The following is a 21,492-nucleotide window of genomic DNA, read 5'->3' on the forward strand; positions in this document are numbered from 1 at the left end:
TTTGACCAAGACAAAACCCATTTCATTCTCTTTGGTCATGTATTATTTAAGGCCCATTATGCCTTAGAAATGCTATCATTTTTATTTCTGAAAACTTTTTATTTTTGGTATCCTGTTACAGTTTTTAAGAATTTTTTTTGCCATATACATGAACTATCTTTTGCAATGTTGGCAATTGGTAATATTTAAGTGAATAAGTATTTTGTATGGGAGGCAAGTACTAATTTGTTTACATTTTGCTACCTTCATGACATATTACTGCATGTTTAGCGCCACTTTCTTCTGTTGTTAAAAATTCTGATAGGCTCTGATAGGTTCTAAAACATTACTAAATGCTTGACATTTCTTATGGGTTCCTGAGGCATAATGTGCCTTTAAAGTATATGATGTGTTTATCTTATTCTACAATTTTAAAAGTTTTATAAATGGATTATAATAGTAAATAAAGTACATGTAGGCCCTATAATTTAATTTGTCTGAATATTACATTTTAATTTAAATTTATGATCAGAAAAATAGGTAATGAAAATAAGTTGAAGTGGAGTATAAAGCTATATATGATGAAAATTTTTTTATAAAAAAATTATTTACAGTAATATAAAATTAAATTTTATTTTTCGTAATGTTTTGGTTGATTCTCAAAAGAGTTGTAACATAGAATGTCTTTGTGTATAATACACATAAATATTATATGTTAACAAAAATGAAATGTTTAAGAACTAATTATTTTACTGCTAATATTTTAAGTACCAGTATGCTTTTAACCGTTCATCAATGAGTTCTTGCATATGTGCCATATACAAAAGTATCCCTTTCATAAAGGTATTTTTGAGGCATTCTTATCTAAAATTCCAACCTATATATATATGTGGCTTTATACATTTCAATATTGGAGGCATTTGAAAAAAATGACGAGACAAAATTGTTACCCATCATTCATTGCTCTTTGGACATAAATGTTTTACATAATTATATGGAGTGTATGTACTCTGCTACATATTTTTGCATAAACATTGGCATGACTCACTCAGAGGAGTCAGCATTGGTATATATATATAATAGGATAAGGTCCATTTCTCAGAGACTATCAAATACATGTATATTCACATGAATATTGTATTCAAAGGTGACTTAATATCATAAGGGTAAATAATCTTAAAATTATATTTTGCATAGTTATACTCCTTTTTGACTTTTCTCCCCTGGTTAACCTTTCTAGAAACAGAAATGCCAAAGATATTTACTTAAAACTTTATTTATTTGTTCACTATGATTATAATTGGAATGCATTTCTAAACAGCTGATAGCCCCGCAAGCCTTTTGTGCCAGAGTATCTCCCATTTTATATTTTCTTCATTTTATCAAAACCATTACAGATTTGCACTTCAGTCTTAAAACAGGGTAATTCTGCCAGTAATTTCTGCTGAATTATACCAACTACCTTGCTTTTATTAGTCCCCTACCGGTTTACCGGAGGTGACTTTAGGTTTACCCTCCGTCCGTCTGTCCGTCTGTCCGTCAGTCCGTCCGTCTGTCCGTCCGTCCACAAAACTGGATCCCGCGATAACGCAAAAAGTACTGAAAATATTTTAATGAAACTTGCTATATGGATAGATGGCAGTATGGAGATTATGCACGTCTTTTTCTCTTCTTCCTATGTTGAAAATTCTTGTTGCTATGGCAACAAATAGACTGAAAATATGGCAAATTTTACACATAACCTGGATCCCGCGATAACGCAAAAAGTACTGAAAATATTTTTATGAAACTTGATATATGGATAGATGGCAGTATGGAGATTATGCACGTCTTTTTCTTTTCTTCCTATGTTGAAAATTCTGGTTGCTATGGCAACAAATAGACTGAAAATATGGCAAATTTTACACATAACCTGGATCCAGTGATAACACAAAAAGTACTGAAAATATGTTTATGAAACTTGACATATGGGTAGATGGCAGTATGGAAATTATGCACATCCTTTTCTTGTCTTCCTATGTTTAAAATTCTAGTTGCTATGGCAACAAATAGACTGAATTTCAAGATTTCTGATTCTAGTTTTTAAGTTTTTTCACTATAAGTTCTTTATTTCTTAAGGTATTTTCTTCAAACTTTAAATATAAGTTGCTTGCCATCAACCACATCACATGTGACAAGGTTTACAACTCTAGCACAAAATTTATCAGAATTACCTCCCTTGAACTTAAAATTTTCATGAAAAAAAACATTGTTTTTTTTTAATAACTTCTTTTTCTGAATGTATCTACTTCAAACTTCATATAAATGTTTCTTATTATCACTCAACATTAAATTTTGTGAGTGTTCAATACTCTAGCAAGACTATTTCCAGAATTATGCCCCTTTTGAACTTAGACATTTTTTTGAGAAATTGGTAATTTTTACTCCAACTTCTTCAATCATGATAGGATTTTAAAAATGTTATATTTTGATAACAGGCATGTTTAAAAAATAACTTTAGAGTGTCTTTCAGTCCGTCTGTCTGTACATAAAAACTGTTTCCTGTGATCACTTTTAAAGAACTTTTCAACAAATTTACTTAAAATAGGAACCTAAGTGAATGGCCAATGGCCCTTCAGAATGTTGCTTGGGCTCTTACCGGTAGGGGACTTATGGATTGCTTGCAATACTATGATAATTGCTTGTTATTCTATATAATACTGAGAAAATTCAGGTTCTCTGCTCTTGTAAATAAGCTATAGCCTTCATATTTGTACCACATGCAAAATAATATGTGTATGAAAAGGCTTTGACATTGGATGACCTTGAACTTGACCCAGTGTGCTACTTCAGTTACTCTTTCAGTTAGCACACTGTCAAACCCTTTTGTTGGTGTTTTTGTATGACATGACTCCTTGTTTTATAGTTGTTGCATTACATTGAAAAATATATAGAATTGTAGAATTATAGACTATGTATAAAATGTTGTAGAATTATTGTTCATGTTTCATCATATCATTCCATCCATCGTTTATATTATTTACTGTTGTAATTTATTTTATTCATGAAGAGAAAATGTTTGATTTTATTCAACTGTGTTTATTTTAGTTAAATAAAATATGAAACTATGTAGTATTTATATTTTAGTTATGAACTTTTAAATGTTTCAAGTTAAGAGAACTAACGAACACTTTTCCAAGATAAATGTCAACACGGTATCTGTTTTTTACGAGGGCTGTTCAAAAGGTAATAGGACTGCAGCTCTACTGTTCACAAATTTTAATTAACGTACACAATTTTACAAGAGAAACATATCGGAACATTATCTCTATATACAGTGAAAAAAATCAAAGCAATATGCTAATAAACAATAACTCCATGAAAATTACAAATAACAAGGCGCACGCTATAATGGTACAACAAACGACGTCCATGACATAGCAAAATAAATACAAAATATCAATAGCGTAAGTACTTACCCCGGGTGTTATTTATTTCGGGATCATATAATCTGTACCCTGTCTTGTTTGTGGTGATGATGCGAGATAGAAAACGATCATCCTTTTGCTCCGATGTACGCAGAAAGACCAGGGAGTGCTCTTTTTCATAATTTATGAGTAATCTTGGAAATCAAGGGATGTGAATGGAGTTAATTATTTATAGAAATAATTTACACATGTCATCGTCTGATTTCAAAGCAAACTGAATATATTTACCGTAAAAATGTATCAAATGAAAATTATTCTTTTTTATACTCCCCAAACGAAGTTGGGGGGGGGGGGGGCTATATAGGAGTCACTCGGTGGTTGGTCGGTCAGTCCAGCGGTCCGTTAATTGATTGCATTTTACTTGTCCTGAGCATAACTTGAAGACTAATGATTGGAATTCAATACAATTTCATACAATGGTCAAGCACATTGAGAGGAAGTGCAGTGCACAAGAACCATAACTCCATCTTCACTAATTACAGAGTTATTGCCCTTTGTTACATTTCCTTGTCTGGAGTATAACTTGAAAACTACTGGTTGGAATTCAAAACAACTTCATACAATGGTCAAGCACAAAATGGGGAAGTGCAGTGCACAAGAAGCAAAACTCTATCTAAAGCAATTACAGAGTTATTGCCCTTTGTTACTTTTCCATTGCTTTCTTTTGTCCGGACCATAACTGGAAGACTAATTGTTGGAATTCAATATAACTTCATACAATGGTCAAGCACATTGAGAGGAAGTGCAGTGCACAAGAACCATAACTCGATTTTCACAGAGTTTTTGCCCTTTGTTACTTTTCCTTGTCCGGAGCACAACTTGAAAACTACTAGTTGGAATTGAATACAACTTCATACAATGGTCAAGCACAATAAGAGGAAGTGCAGTGCACAAGAACCATAACTCTGCCTAGGGAAATTATAGAGTTATTGCCCTTTGTTACTTTTCCATTGTTTTTTTCTTGTCCAGAGCATAACTTGAAAACTACTAGTTGGAATTCAATACAATTTCATACATGGTCAAGTATATTGAGAGAAAGCGCAGTGCATAGAAACCATAACTCTTTCTTGACTCATTTAAGAGTTTTTCCCTTTGTTAGCTCGACTATTCGCAGAATAATCGAGCTAATGCAGTCACCCATTTGTCGGCGTCGGCGTCCCTGTGGTTAAGTTTCTTCGTGCAAGCTGGTATCTCCATAACAACTGAAGGGAATGGATTGAAACTTCACACACTTGTTCTCTGTGATTATCTAACATGATTTACATAAGTCCAATAACTCTGATTTGCTTTTTTACATAATTATGCCCATTTTTGACTTAGAAATTCTTGGTTAAGCAAATATCTCCATAACTACTGAAGGGTTTGTGCCTTTTTAAACAATTTCATGCATTTTATAAAAGTAATAGTATTGCATAGTACGTTACTATTATTTGCAGAGGTGAATGTATTGCTAGTCAGTATTTTACTATTATTTGCAAAGATAAGCTTTACTACAATTAACTTTACAAATATTTGCATTACAATGTACTTTTGTAATGTACTTGACAAGAAATCATACTTTACATTATAATGTGCTGTCCCGCAAAATATAAAAACACACCCTCAGAAAGCTTAAGCCGCTACAACATACTATTCCGTATTATCATCTATTGTGATATTATTCTTATATTACCAGTTTAGTAATTGACTTTTTTTGTAGTTATCCTTTCGAAAACTATCGGAGAATCACACGAGTCCTTGAATCCATAGGTGAACTGGGTTTGGAAAGATTTCAGGTACCTTGGATTGAGTTTCTCATTAAAGAAGGCATAGACAATGCATATTTCCCGACTCTTGATGGGGAAAGCATTATGCACTGGATCACTTCTATAAAAGACGAAGAGAAGAGACAAGCAATGTTTAGAAAATATCAGAAATGCTGGACACAGGCCACCTGTTAGTCCCATACAAATGAGAAATGTAGAATATAGGTCTGATGCAAATACAAACGTGAGTGCTCATCCAAATGCTACCAGAGATTATGCAGAAGCCGAGAGTGGTTTTAATTTTCTTCAGTTCATTTAATAAGGGGGAGAAAAATGATTAAGGAAATTAATTTAAACATTAGTTTGTGTGGCGTTAATACCTTGTCATTTGTAGTTGAAATCATTAAAGTTAACAGGTTTTCCAAGGGTATTGATAAATTAGTCAATTACAATTGTATCATAATTCTGTAATACTGATTTTTTTGATTTTTTTTAATTTGCAAACAAGAAATATTCTTTCAAATCAAATGTTACTAAGTTATTGGGATTTTAAAAGTGATTTAATAAGTTTATATATTTTTTATGCCCCCGAAGGGAGGCATAATATAATCGCACCGTCTGTCTGTCCGTACAAACCTAGAGGTACTTGTGTGACTTGGAGAACAATGGGTAATGGTACATTTCCTATGATCCAATTCATTCCGTTTTTACTTGTGTGTCTTTTTAGGCGTTGTCTGATTAAAATGGCTGAAAAGATCAAAGGAAAAATCACATAAGTACCATTTCGAAAGTACGTCCGTCGGTCTGTCCGTCCGTCTATCCCACTTCATTCGTGTCCGGGCTGTAACTTTGTCATACATTGAGGGATTTTGAAATAACTTGGCACAAATGTCTACCGCATAAAGGCAATGTGTTGCGTCTAAGAACCACGTTCCTACTTTAAAGGTTAAGGTCACACTATCATTTTGAAGTTTCACATTTTCGCAATAAGAGTAAATAGGTTCACACATTCGTGTCCGGACTGTAACTTTGTCCTCCAGCAAATGATTTTAAAATAACTAGGCATAAATGTCTACCGCATCAAGACGACGTGAAGCGTCGAAGAATTTCGTCTCTATCTCAAAGGTCGAGGTCACACTAACATTTGGAAGTTTCACATTATCACAATTAGAATTAATAGGTACACACAATCGTGTCCGGGCTGTAACTTTACATGGAAGGGTTAATATAAATGTCTACAACATCAAGACAATGTGTCGCGGCTAAGGCTCATGTCCGTCTATCCGTATGTCCCCACTTACACAACAATCACGTCCAGACTGTAACTGTGTCATGTATTGAGGGATTTTAAATAATTTGGCACAAATGTCTATCTGATAACAACATTTTGTCGCGTCCAGGAACCATGTCTCTTCTTGTATTATACATGATTGATGTTTGCAATAGCATTACACAATGTAATAGATTCATAATGTTTGTTTGACTTGTCTCAGAAAAAGGTCATTTAGTGTAAGATATACTTTGTCTCATTTTAAATAAATATACAGTGTATTGGCCACTAAGTCCAAAATATAGTCCCGAAAGAAAGATCAAAACGGCTAAATAGAAAATGCTGCAGGCTTGGATTTGATTGAGCCTGTTCATGGACGGTACTGGAAAGTGCAAAATTTTGAGTCTTGAACTCATGGAACCTTTAATGTGACACATTATGCAATTCCATGAAGTGCGGCATTTGGCCCCTAGTAAAAGAATGGGTGTGACCTGAATGAGAAAACAATGGACGGAACTAAAGTCACAGAGATCTACATGAAATACCAATAATATTTATCACATTCATTCCAGCGATTTGTATTGCCAATTTAACGAATATGTTTGTTGCAGTTGTCTTCATTGTTACATACCATTTCTTTGGTCGTGTTCATATCATTTAATAAAAATGTACACAAATCTTCAATTTTTTACATGTACTTTTATATACCTTATATCTCGTTCAATTTCGAGAAAGAGTATGTAAGGATTTTAAGCATTGTTCATGTTTCAAAATGTCATTCTTTAATTGTTTATTTATTTATCTTATTAAGATTCATTGATTGCGTTGTTTGATTGCATTTCATTGTGATTATTGTAGTAATAAAAAATAAACTATGCAACTCTTGGTTATGATTTTTTTTAAATAATTCAAGTTTGGAGAACTAATGAGCACTCGGTATTTGTCTTGTACTTTTCAATTCATTACTTACATATGTATATATATGTATACTTATATATAGCAGTGAGATGTAAGTCTTCTCTAACTCTGACACATGAGAGAAATTTAGAATTTTGGTTTTATACATTATTTTAAAATACATGTACTTAACACAATAGAAGGGCGGCGACACAAGATGTTCAGAACGTCATACATTAATTTTCCATTTGGTGAAATGTTTGTTAAGGTCTGGCTCAGTTTAATGCAAAAATTATAGACTTCTTTAAATCATTATAAAATGTCTCGCTTCGAATTGAAAAATTGACTTATGTATATTTACTTTTTTGAGCTTTGTCCTCTTTTACAACATTTTAATTGTCTTACTTCTTAGTGAGATCAATGTCCTTTTCAATTAAATAACTCACCTGTGCACAACGTGCTCATGATGAGTAGTTGAACCCATTTGAAATCCACCGTTGTACGTCGACGGGCATTGTGCGTCATTTCCTTGAACAACATATCAACCAATGCCTACCAAAGTTATTTAAATAGTTCCGGTTGGTTGGATAAGGATGTCACAAGGCCAAAAAGAGGGATGAAAAATTAAAATTTCAATGTCTGAATCTGCAATGTCTAAAGAGTTGTATAATACATAACGAAAATTTATCAAAGTTATTCTATCCATGCCTTTTGCTTTACAATTGACCCACACTGTGATCATTGGTTTCCTTATATATTGTATTAAAAACAACGAAACACACACACACGCACGCACGCACGCACCATCGCGCGCGCGCGCACACACACACACACGCACGCACGCACGCGCACGCACGCACGCACGCACGCACACACACACACACACTAATTTAAAGAACGAACACTTTGACAACAAATGAAGACTGAGAGTAGAATTTAGCGCAGCTCATAAGTCCTCTTGTTTTGTAGAAAGAAACAATTGTTATATAGAGATAGAACAATCAGAGGCACTACTGATTTATTTACATGTTTTTCGTGTTTCTACTTAGAAAATTAAGAAAAAAAAACCTGATGATGAACCATGGCAGGTGAAAACGGGACTAGAGATTTTCTGGAACTTGGCAAATTTCGATTTTTCCATTTTATCCTAGGGTAAAACATTCTTTAACAGTAATAAGTTGGTAAAAGTGTCATTAATAAGCGCAATACATTTTTATACGCCCGTTTATACGGGTCGTATTATAGTCCCCCCTGGCGGGCGGGCGGCGTCCGATTTTTTTGTCCGGAGCATATCTCCTACACTCATGGAGGAATTTTAAATGAGACTTCATAGAAATGTTAACCACTATGAGAAGCCATGTATCGCGCATGAACTAGGCCTCTAGGTCAAAGGTCAAAGCCAGACTTCAGAGGTCATTGAAAAACGCTTATCCGGAGCAAAACTTCTACATGCATAAAAGGATTTCAATATAACTTGGTACAAATGATCACAATTGTAAGGTGGAGTGGCGCGGTCAAAATTTAGGTCGTTGCGACCAAGGTCAATGTAACACATACGGGTCAAACTTCAGACAAAAATATGAAAATGTGTATTGGGACCATTTAGCCATCATTTTTGAGGGATTGAAACACAAATGGTCATTATCATGACTACTGGTGTAAAACATGTAATCAAGGTTTAATATATGCAAGGTCATGGTCACTAAAGATGATTGTCAAGGCCACTAAATATGGTAAAATATAGAGACTTTGCCCATAGCATATCTCCTCCACATACGGAGGGATTCTAATGAAACTTGATATAAATGTTCACCATTATTTGAAGCCGTGCATGAACCAGATCTCTAGATCAAAGGTCAAGGTCACACATAGGGGTCAAAGTCCCGATAGAAAATCACTAGAGATGATAATATATCAAGATATTGCCCAGAGTATATATCCTATTTGCATATCTATAATGCCCACATATCTGTCAAAAGCTTCTGTGACGGGCGTATATTGCGACAATGTTGCCCTTGTTCTTGTTAACAATCATCGAGGTAGTTTTTAATATTTCAATATGTATAGAACGAACATTTTACAATTGAGTCAAGTGTGATATGCGTTATACTTGTAACATTCGTTAACATTAATGAAGGTAATCTAATCGGTGGTTTAAAATTAAAATGTTTAAACTTGTCAGAGATATGATTAGCCATGTTTAAATATCTATCAAGTTTTGAAAACGACAAGTTGCTTGTATAAAGGTACACGATTTATTCTATTTCAAAGAACTAATCTACATTATTGGGGGGTGGGGGTGGTCTTACAATCAAACGACAACACTTTATCTATGATAAATACGAAAACTAAAACTTAATGGCCGTTTTTGTGTCGCCTCTACGGAGTAGTGGCGACATATAGGGATCACTTCTCCGTCGTCCGTCTGTCCGTCTGTCTGTCCGTCTGTCCATCACAAAACTTGTCCGGACTACTCCTCATAAACTACTGGTGCAATTTCATCCAAACTTTACAGGAATGATCAGTACCAAGACTAGTTGTGCATATTGTCAGCATTTTCCGGTTCAATGATTTTTGGCAGAGTTATGGCCCTTTAATAATTTTTTATTTTAAAGTTTGTCCGGACTACTCCTCTTATATCACTAAAGCTATTTCAATGAAACTTTACAGGATTGATCTGTAGCTCAAATCCTTGCGCATATTGCAAGCGTTTTCCGGTTGAATGATTTTTGGCCGAGTTATGGCCCTTTGATAAAAAAGGTGTATTTTTCTGTGTGTTGCCAGATACACAAAAGCTTGTCCGGACTACTCCTCATAAACTACTGGTGCAATTTTATCTAGACTTTACAGGAATGATCAGTACCAAGTCTAGTTGTGCACTGTCCGTCTGTCTGTCGGTCTGTCACAAACTTTGTCCCAACATGAAATTTGGCCATCATGAGACGACACATGTGATTACTGATCGCTCTTGTCTTGTATACATTGGGCTTTTCCGTGTTTATCTTGAGAGTTTGTTATTCTCTTTAATAACGACACTTAACAGTCAGTCCATAATTATATTTTAAAATATAGAGCCCTCAATCCTTCCTTTATGAAAAATCTCTCAAATTATCCGAAATGAAAAGGTTTACGATGATCTTCAAATCGATATTTATAAATAGATTATTATTATACATTATGTTTATCATTGTAAACAGAGCTAGACTTCGATTTTGAAAACATAAAGAAAATATACTGAACGATTTAAATTGAATATGGGTAGATTTATGGAGCGTTGCGTGTACATTACAGATAAGAGTTGACATTCACTGACATAACATGGTATTTTATTGTAAGGAAAACAAGTTTAAACGATCATATTGATTTATCATTTTCAAAAGTGTTTAACGAATGTAAGGAATATTGTAGGGGTATGCACTGATAAGTAGAGTGAGCAGTAAAACTAACACAGAATACAAGTAATAAAAGCTGTTGATGGTAAGCAGATTATCATAAAGATAAATCCTTTTACTATTATAATATGATTAAATTTAATATATACATGTCATTGATTAAAAATGGAATTTTTAATAACAAATCATGTCGTGCTTACTCAAAACATAGAGGTACTTATTTTTCCTATTAATGGTCAGGCAAAGTTGATACTGTCTTAAAAAACCTGCTAGTCTTTTAAATGACACTTTATATAATCATACTGTGACCACTTATAGTGTGTATAGTTTTAAACATAGCATATCTACTTTATAAGTGTGAGTCAAAACATGTTTATATTATATTTACAAAGTGACTGTAGCAATTGTCAATATTTTTAACATCAAATTTGTGCATAGAATATCTTCAAGAAAGAACTGAAACAGGATAAAATCATATTTCATTCAGCACTTAAGTTGAACACCGTAAGGGCATCAAATAAAAATAAATCAAGTGTTATCTCTAATTCGGCTGTAAATTATATGGAGGATATTCGAGTTGTATGAAAATACATGATATTTTGCAATACTTTGCATACCACAAGATGAAAATTAATCCTGTATTTCATGTATTTATAGAACAAAAACTTGAATTTTCTGTTTATTACATACAATGTCTCCTTTTTCATATCAAAATTTGAAAAACTTTCTTTGATTTTTTTATTTCTCTTTATTGTATAATGCAAACAGCGATTTATCTATCAACATTTCTATGATTACTATATATACATATATACTCGTACAACAATATTAGAAACAAAGCATACCACATATTACAAAGAAAGTAGTATAAATAGCTGTTAAAAAAGGGAAGTATCGAGATCTCTCTTCACAAACATCTAAACTACTTAAAGATTAGATAAGAAATTAGACCTAGTGTCTCTGTGTAAAATATCACGTAGTAAGACCATATAAATATTACGTTTTGGTAACCGAAGACATAAAATTTCTGATTTTATATCATTACCGTAACAGTCATTTCTTTTGTCAGTACTACTGTAGTGCTAAAATAATATAAGCTAAGTTGAAAAAGTTGTTTAAATAACCTGAAAATACTGATGGAAAATTCTACTTGTATTGTCCTGCAAAAATGTTTTAGCAACTTAAATTAAAGAAAGTAGATTTTTTATAAATAATTAATTATTTTTCCTAGCCGCAAAGACAATGACAATAGCAATTATAGATTTTATAAGCATTAAACGGTGTACAAATGATTAGAAAAACAAATAATGATATAGCTAGCTCAAATTATTACTTAGCAGTGGCTTACCATTTTAATAAAACTAATTCATGCACAACAAGCAGTAATGTTTAATTATTTTCAATTAATTTGAATATAGATGAACAATACAATGGGACGCAAGTAATAACGTACCAAAATGAATAACAGACCAACATTAGCTAGTGCTCTTAAGGCTTCTCTACTTGATGAAAAAAGAAGGCAAGATAAGGTCGCAATGGAAAGAAACATTAGCGACAGTGTTCCTGGAAATCCGGTTAAAGATAGAATTCCAGTAACGAGTAGATGTCAGAAAAATCAAAACAATAATGCTTTACAAAAACTGGAATTTGACATTGATGAAGATGGGTGTACAGCTGATAATAAAAACGACAAGGTAGGTGTTTGTAACACTGCAACCATATGCAAAGATGAGTTATTTTTCAAAGTTAAACAAGCTGTAGGTTTCATTTTCAAATGTATGCTTAAAGCTATGAACGTTAATGTGTACAAACATTTGCTGTATTGAACATAAACTTATCTATCCTTGATAGTATTATACAATTGAGGTGAATATACGAGTTTTTTTGACCTGGCTAATGAAATAGCCACCAAGGCCGATTGTATATTGATAAGTATTTACACTAGCTATCAAGGTGATTAAGTTGAATATTGATATATTTTAATTTAAGACGAATCCAAGAACATTCTCTATTAGTATAAACCATTTATGAAATGCTAAGTCACCAAAAGTTACCAAGTCCTAACCAGGGAAGAGAAATGGAAACAGATGATTTATTTGCCATTGCCATTGTCGTTGTACTGCTATGTCAGGACAGTCGTCTTGTTTTGGCACAAAACTTGCTAAGGACACTCAATCTTGCCGTGCAAGGTCATTTAGCAGAGAATTCTACCATCTGACCGTTTCCGCCTGTCAGGGCCTTTGCACTGAGGTTGCAAAAATACAGAAATTGGGATTACAACTGAATGTGGTAAACATACGTAGTACAGGAAGTAAAATAAATGATCGATTTGCATTTCAAAGTGTCTTTTTGATAAGTAACTCAATATAGCCACAAAATTAAGGCATTCTAAAATGACCTTTATTTCCCAGGAAAATGACAGAAAATAGCTTAACATTTATTAGGATGAGATTGTTTTCATATTACCTCCGATGTATGAATATTCTATAAGACAGTTTTTATACAATGCTTCTTTGGTAAATGAAAGTGACAAGTTTGCTGGTATGAAATAAAATCAACATTGGCTTTGATATTTGTAAATGACTAACAATATCGGCGTTCCGACCCCTGTTGTATTCTTGTTTCAGTCCCAATGACACAGCTATAGAGTTTTTAGAGGTTTTTGGCAGTTTTTTTCTGAAATTAAAAGTGTAATAAAATAGATAGTAGTACTTAAATTAATGCAACTTACTGATCAACAAACATCGTATCTTTAATGTTTGGTTACATACATAAAAGTCTGATTATTACACTTCATCCCACCTGCATTTCGAAGACAAACAAAATATTTATTTATATATTTTTTTCAGTACGTATATATCCCTATTTAACGCTTTACTATGTTAACCAACTTTTTTGAAAAATTACTAATATAACGTTTACCGCTATTTGAATATTTTATAGGAATATACACTACACCTCTATTGGAACATTTACTTCGAATAAACCGACTTTTTTTTAAACATTTTCTACGCATATACCGATTACACCGACTTGTGAATATTAACTATGATGGATATCACGATATTTGAACATACATAACTCTTACCTAAATGTATTACTTAAAATCCTTTGTAATTTTTAAACTTGATATAGTTAACAGCAGCAGGAGCAAGATGTTTCCTGGACAATGTGGACTTCTATTAGAATAGAATACGGTCAAAACCTCTGCCAGGTGATGTACAGAGTCATATTCCTTGTTTGACTTTAACCCTGTCTTCGCACTCCTTAGATCAAATGACCGTCTTTTGGTGACATTATGCTTATTCATTATTGCCTGTTGTACATGCCATATTAGATTAATGCTTATTTTCATTAACAATTGAAAATATATTCAAAAGTTAAGTATTGTGAAGGCAATTGACACATTGCAAACGGCGCTTTCAATTACCAAAAAGAGGTAAAAAATATGCATAATTATCCCTTGTTGCGTTATTAATGCAGTAGAAATATGGTGATTAACATTGCAAAAATCAATCAATAGTATGTAACATGTTAATTATTTATTTAACCTTGACAAGTTTTACTTTTCTTAGTATATGTTTGTTTCAATTTTGATTTTCTTGAAATATTTTGGCTGCTCTGGAGGCATGCAGTTTTAATGTTACAAGCAAATCGGTTGTACCGGGGTATATTTTTTCTCTGTATACTATAGACGCTATTATTATTTGTATTGGGCTTTCATTATTTCATAGCTATCTTTCATATGTGTTACGTTTATTCAGTTATTAATTAAGAACGATTAAAATCGTATTCCCAATGTTTTCGAAAGAGATCATTTATTCGGTCTTAAAATATCTTCATCTTTTCATACGTGTGTAATCAATACTAAATACGAAGGTCACGCTTCTTAACAACGCCTTCGCCTGTGAAAAAAAACGTGCACAAAGGATCTTGTAAGTCGATATTTACTAAAGGATTAAAAGTTTGGAGAAAGCAGATTTACTAAGATAAAATTTGAAACTGCAGTCCTGTTGAACAAAAATCAGCCAGCTTCTGTGTCTGGCAGACTGGAATTTATTTTGCACATATAGATATGTTTTTGTACATGTACTAACTGGGATTGGGAAAATACTGATAATGAAAAAGGAAATTTTATTTCATCAGTATTTCAATATTATTTAATGTATACTTGTACATCTCTGAACTTGTTGTCACTTGTCACAATATTATGATTTGTGTTTATGAAGAAAAGTGATTGGTTTCAATGGAAATTCTTTATATCTATAAATGAAATTTATTTTTTAATGAATCAATTATTACTTGTAGTAGCAGTTTTTCAAGGAATAATTTCTAGATTTAGCATCAAGGGATTTATTTTACAATCAATTACCATTACATTTTTTTGTAAATTTAGATATAAATTATCTGTTGAAGTGATTTTGAGTCGAAATCAAATACAACGAAACACTCAAGACATCACATTACCGATTTTATATCCATTCTTTTGTCAGTTACGAGTGAAAATTGTCAACTAAGTTAAAATAAGTTGTTTAAATGACATGAAAATACTGATGGAAAATGTGCTTGTATTGCCCTACAATAATGTTTTAGCATTAATAATTAGATCTAAATAATTAAATAAAATATGTTTGCTAGCCGCAATGATAATGATAATGACATTAGACTTTATTAGCATTTAACAGTGTACAAATGTTTAGAGCAACAAAAAATATAGCGAGCCGCAAAGAGTAAGGTCAAATTAATACTTAGCAATGGCTTATCTTTTAATAAAACTAATTTGAAAGTGGTATTGTTTGTCACTACTTTCACTTTTGAAACAAGGGAGACGATAATGCACAACAAGCAGTAATGTATAATTATTTTCAATTAATTTGCATATAGATGAGCAACAGGATCGGATGCAAGTAATAATGCCGCCAAAAAATAAAAGTGTTATAAGACCTACAATAACTAGTGCTGTGAGGGCTTCTATACTTGATGAAAAAAGAAGGCAAGATATGGTCGTAATGAACAGAAATATTAGCGACAGTGTTCCTGGAAAGGCGACCACAGATGAAATTCAAGTACCGAGTAGATGTCAGAAAAATCAAAACAATAAAGCATTACAAAATCTGAATTTTGACATTGATCAAGACGGATGTACAGCTGATAATAAAGACGGCGAGGTAGGTGTTTTTAAGACTGCAAGCATATGCAAAGATGAGTTATTTTCCAAAGTAAAACAAGCTGTAGGGTTTTATTTTCAAATGTATGCTGCGTAAAGCTTGCAACGTTAATATTAACAAACATTTGTTGCATTGAACATAAACTTACCTTGATAGTATTATACAATTAGTGTATGATGATTAGATAAATATACAAGTTTATTGACCTGTCTAATGAAATAGCCATCGAAACCAATTGTATTTTGATAATTGTTTACACAAGTAAAACCTTTTAAGGTGATTTAGTTGTCTATTGATATATTTCAATTTAAAATTAACCCAAGAACATTTTTTTTATTATTATCATAAAAAATTCATGAATACCAAAAGTTACCAAACCCCCACCAGGGAAGAGTAAAGGGAACAAAGCAGAGTATTTACTTGCCATTGTTATTTGTCTTTTACTGTTATGTCAAGACAGTCATTGTTTTGGCACAACACCATCTGACCGTTCCTGTCTGTCAGGGTCTTTGCATTGAATATAAAAATACATAACTCGGGATTACAACTGACTTTGTTAAAAGTACTTAGCAAAAAAAGATAAATGATCGTTTAGCATTTCAAAATGTCTACATTGGATTAATAACTCATAAATGAAACAAATCTAAGGCATTCTATACTGACCTACTGCTTCCCAGGTAAATGACAGAAAATAGCTTAACCTTTCTTGGGGTGAGATTTTGTTCATATTACCTCCGGTGTATGATTATTCAATTGGACATTTTTTCTATTCAATGCTTTAGTAAAAAATGTATTAGTTAAAAATCTTTGTAATGTTTAATCTTAAATTTAATTGATATAGTTAACAGGAGCAAGAGCAAAGTGTTACCAGGACAATGTTGACTTCTATAAGAATAGAATAAAGTCAAAACCTCTGCCAGGTGATGTACAGAGTAATATTTCTTGTTTTGCTTTAACTCTTTAGATCAAATGACCTTCTTTTGGTGGCACCATGCATGCTCATTATTTCGTTAAGTCGAGTCATATGAGTAATATTTTCAAAAGATTACCTTTTATACCGGTAATGGATGGAGAACAATAAATAGAGGATATTGAATGAGTGTAGATTTAATACTAAATTTATTGAACGAGTTGAATAAAGTAATATTATTCGAGCCTCTGGCGAGCTTAATATTGTTTTATTCAACGAGTTCAATAAATTTAGTATTGAATCTTCACGAATATAATATTCTTTTTATCACATATATAAAATAAGAACAGTAAACTGTTAACAAGAGTCATTTTTCTTTGACGCGCCTATAGTGTAACGCTAACATTAGCGCGCTTTTACGCTATGTATATAGTGCAAATGACTTGACGTCAAAGTGTTATTACGCTAGTGTAATATCGTCTAGTGTAATATCGTTTTTATTAAATGGCTTTATTACACTCCTGCGCCGCGGTTTATGTGATAATTGACAGAAAAAAATGTGTATGATCCAATAAAAAAATACTACTATAAATTATAAAGAGCCTGCCCCACTTTTGTTGTAACCGATACATTCTGAACGATATTAAAAGAAATTTCCGTTAATCACATTGATTCCTTTTCGTTATTATAATAAAATTTAATATTTAACACAATTATGGTAAAATGTCAAGCTGTTTTGGTAATCATTTACACTTGAATGAGCATGATACCACTTTAAAGGACTTCATAATGTGTTTTGTTAAGGTTTTAAACAAGTAGAGTAGAGGAATAATAAGTAGAGGATATTGCATGAGTGTAAGTTTAATACCGAATTTATCGAGCGAGTTGAATAAAATTATATCATGCGAGCCTCTGGCGAGCGTAATATTTTTTTATTCAACGACTTAGATAAATTAAGTATTACACTTACATGAATTTAGTATTCTATTAATCACATAACAAACATGAAGACCGTTGGAAGTGAATTAGACCCATTTTCTCATTGACGCCCCTATAGTATAACGCCAACATTTAACGCGTCTAAACGCTAGAGTTTACCTTTGCAAATAACTGTAAGTACATTGCAATACAGGTAACCTTTGCAGGTCATAGTAATTTAAAGTAAATTAGTTTTATTTTGCAAGAAATTGTAAAGAATATTGCAATGACTTATAAAGTTTATCTTTCAAATAATCGTATCTATCTTTATAAGATAGAACGCTTCTTCCTCCCGATTTTCCATTTTACATTGTTATAAAGCTTCATTCCATGAAAATATATTATAATGTTAAGTGCCTCATAAACTCTAAGGCTAAGTACATTATCCTCACGTATTGCCTGTTGTATATGCCTCTACATTCTTGCTAATTTTCATAACCAATTGAGAATGTAGTTAAAGGTTAATTATTGTGAAGGCAATTAACACATTGCAAACGGCGCTTTCAATCCATGTTAATTACAAAAAAGAGGTCAAAATATGCAAAATTACCCCTTATTGCGTTATTGATGTAATAGGAATATGGTGATTAGCATTTCAAAAATCAGTCATTAATGCACATAACATTTTCATTATTTATAAAACCTTGATTAGTTTTACTTTTCTTAAAATCTTAATATATTTGTTTCAATTTTGATTTTCTTGAAATATTCTGGCTCATCTGTAGGCATGCAATTTTAACGTTACAAGCATTTATTTTATTTCTGTATACGGCAATTATTTTTGGCCTACTTTCACTTTGGACAGACTTTAGTGAAAACAAACATGGCTGACAAAGCGGAATCACCTTAATGTATATTTGTAGGTCTATGAACTTGCTGTCACTTGTCACAATATTATGATTCGTATTAATGAAGAAAAGTCATTGGTTTCAATGGAGATTTTTTATATATATCAATGATAATTATTTTTTGATGAAACATTTATTTCTTGTAGGAACAGGTTTTCAAAGAATAATTTATGAATTTGTTATCAAGGGATTTATTCTTGCAATCATATACCGTTACATTTAATTTAGATATATATTATCTCTTGAACTGATTTTGAAATGAAATCAAATACAACAAAACACTCCAGACATCACATTACCTATTTCATATCATTACTCTAACAGTCATTCTTTTGTCAGTTACGAGTGAAAAATGTCAACTAAGTTGAAATAAGTTGTTTAAATGACATGAAAATACTGATTGAAAATTGTGCTTGTATTGCCCTGCAATAATGTTTGAGCAATAATATTTAGATCGATGATAATTAAATAAAATATGATTGCTAGCCGCAAAGATAATGATAATGACATTAGACTTTATTAGCATTTAACAGTGTACAAATGTTTAGAGCAACAAAAAATATAGCGAGCCGCAAAGAGTAAGGTCAAATTATGCTTAGCAATCATGGCTTATCTTTTAATAAAACTAACTTGAAAGTGGTATTGTTTGTCACTACTTTCACTTTGGAAACAAGGGCGAAGATAATGCACAACAAGCAGTAATGTTTAATTATTTTCAATTAATTTACATATAGATGAGCAACAGGATCGGATGCAAGTAATAATGCCGCAAAAATTGAATAAAAGTGTTATAAGACCTACAATAGCTAGTGCTTCGATGGCTTCTATACTTGATGAAAAAAGAAGGCAAGATATGGTCGTAATGAGCAGAAATATAAGCGACAGTGTTCCTGGAAATACGGTCACAGATGGAATTCCAGTAACGGGTAGTTGTCAGAAAAATCAAAACAATAGAGCATTACAAAAACTGGATTTTGACATTGATCAAGATGGGTGTACAGATGATAATGAAAACGATGAGGTAGGTGTTTGTAAAACTGCAAGCATATATATATGCAAAGATGAGTTATTTTCCAAAGTTAAACAAGCGATAGGGTTTTATTTTCAAATGTATGCGTAAAGCTTGCAACGTTAATGTTTACAAAAAATTGTTGCAATGAACATAAACCTACCTTGATTGTATTATACAATTGGTGTATGATGATGAGGTGAATATACAAGTTTATTGACCTGGCTAATGAAATAGCCATCGAAACCAATTGTATTTTGATAAATTTTTACACAAGTAAAACCTTTTAAGGTGATTTAGTTGTCGTTTGATATATTTCAATTTTAAATTAACCCAAGAATATTTTTTATTATTATTATAAAACATTCATGAATACCAAAAGTTACCAAGCCCCCACCAGGGAAGTGTAAAGGGAGCAAAGCAGAGTATTTACTTGCCATTGCCATTTGTCCCTTTACTGTTGTATAAAGACAGTCGCATTGTTTTGGCACAACACCATCTTAATGTTTAATCTTAAATTTAATTGATATAGTTAACAGGAGAAAGAGCAAAGTGTTACCAGGACAATGTTCACTTCTATAAGAATAGAATAAAGTTAAAACCTCTACCAGGTGATGTACAGTTTTGCTTTAACTCTTTAGATCAAATGACATTCTTTTGGTGAGATCATGCATGCTCATTATTTCGTTAAGTCGAGTCAAATGAGTAATATTTTTCAAAAGATTGCCTTTTATACCGGTAATGGAGGGAGAACAATAATTGATAGTAAAAAATGTGTATGATCCAATAAAAAAAACTACCTTAAATTATAAAGAGCCTGCCCCACATTTGTTGTAACCGATACATCCTGAACGATATTAAAAGAAATTCCGTTAATCACATTGATTCCTTTTCATTATTATAATAAAAATTAATATTTCACACAATTTTGGCAAAATTTGAAGCTGTTTTGGTGATCATTTACACTGTAATGGGCATGATACCACTTTAAAGGACTTCATAATGTGTTTTGTTAAGGTTATGCACAAGTAGAGTAGAGGAATAATAAGAGGAATAAGTAGAGGATATTGCACGAGTGTAAGTTTAATACCGAATTTATCGAACGAGTTGAATAAAATTATATCATGCGAGCCTCTGGCGAGCATAATATTTCTTTATTCAACGACTTAGATAAATTAAGTATTACACTTACATGAATTTAGTATTCTATTAATCACATAAACATGAAGACCGTTAGAAGTGAATTAGACCCATTGTCTCATTGACGCGCCTATAGTATAACGCCAACATTTAACGCGTCTAAACGCTAGAGTTTAATTTGCAGATAACAGTAAGGTCATTGCAATACAGGTTACCTTTGCAGGTCATAGTAATTTTAAGTACATTACAATACAGTTTTTTTTCCAAGAAATTGTCAAGAATATTGCAATGACTTATAAAGCTTACCTTTGCAAATAATCGTATCTTTCTTTATAAGATAGAACGCCACTTCTTCCTCCCGAAATTCACTTTTGAAACAAGTGCGAAGATAATGCACAACAAGCAGTAATGTTTAATTATTTTCAATTAATTTGCATATAGATGAGCAACAGGATCGGATGCAAGTAATAATGCCGCAAAAATTGAATAAAAGTGTTATAAGACATACAATATCTAGTGCTGCGAGGGCTTCTCTACTTGATGAAAAAAGAAGGCAAGATATGGTCGTAATGAACAGAAATATTAGCGACAGTGTTCTTGGAAAGACGACGACAGATGAAATTCAAGTAACGAGTAGATGTCAGAAAAATCAAAACAATAACGCATTACAAAAACTGGATTTTGACATT

The sequence above is a fragment of the Ruditapes philippinarum genome, unplaced genomic scaffold (genome assembly GCF_026571515.1).
Source record: "Ruditapes philippinarum isolate M1 unplaced genomic scaffold, ASM2657151v2 ctg1608_1_1_1_1, whole genome shotgun sequence".
NCBI classification, from domain to species: Eukaryota; Metazoa; Mollusca; class Bivalvia; order Venerida; family Veneridae; genus Ruditapes; species Ruditapes philippinarum.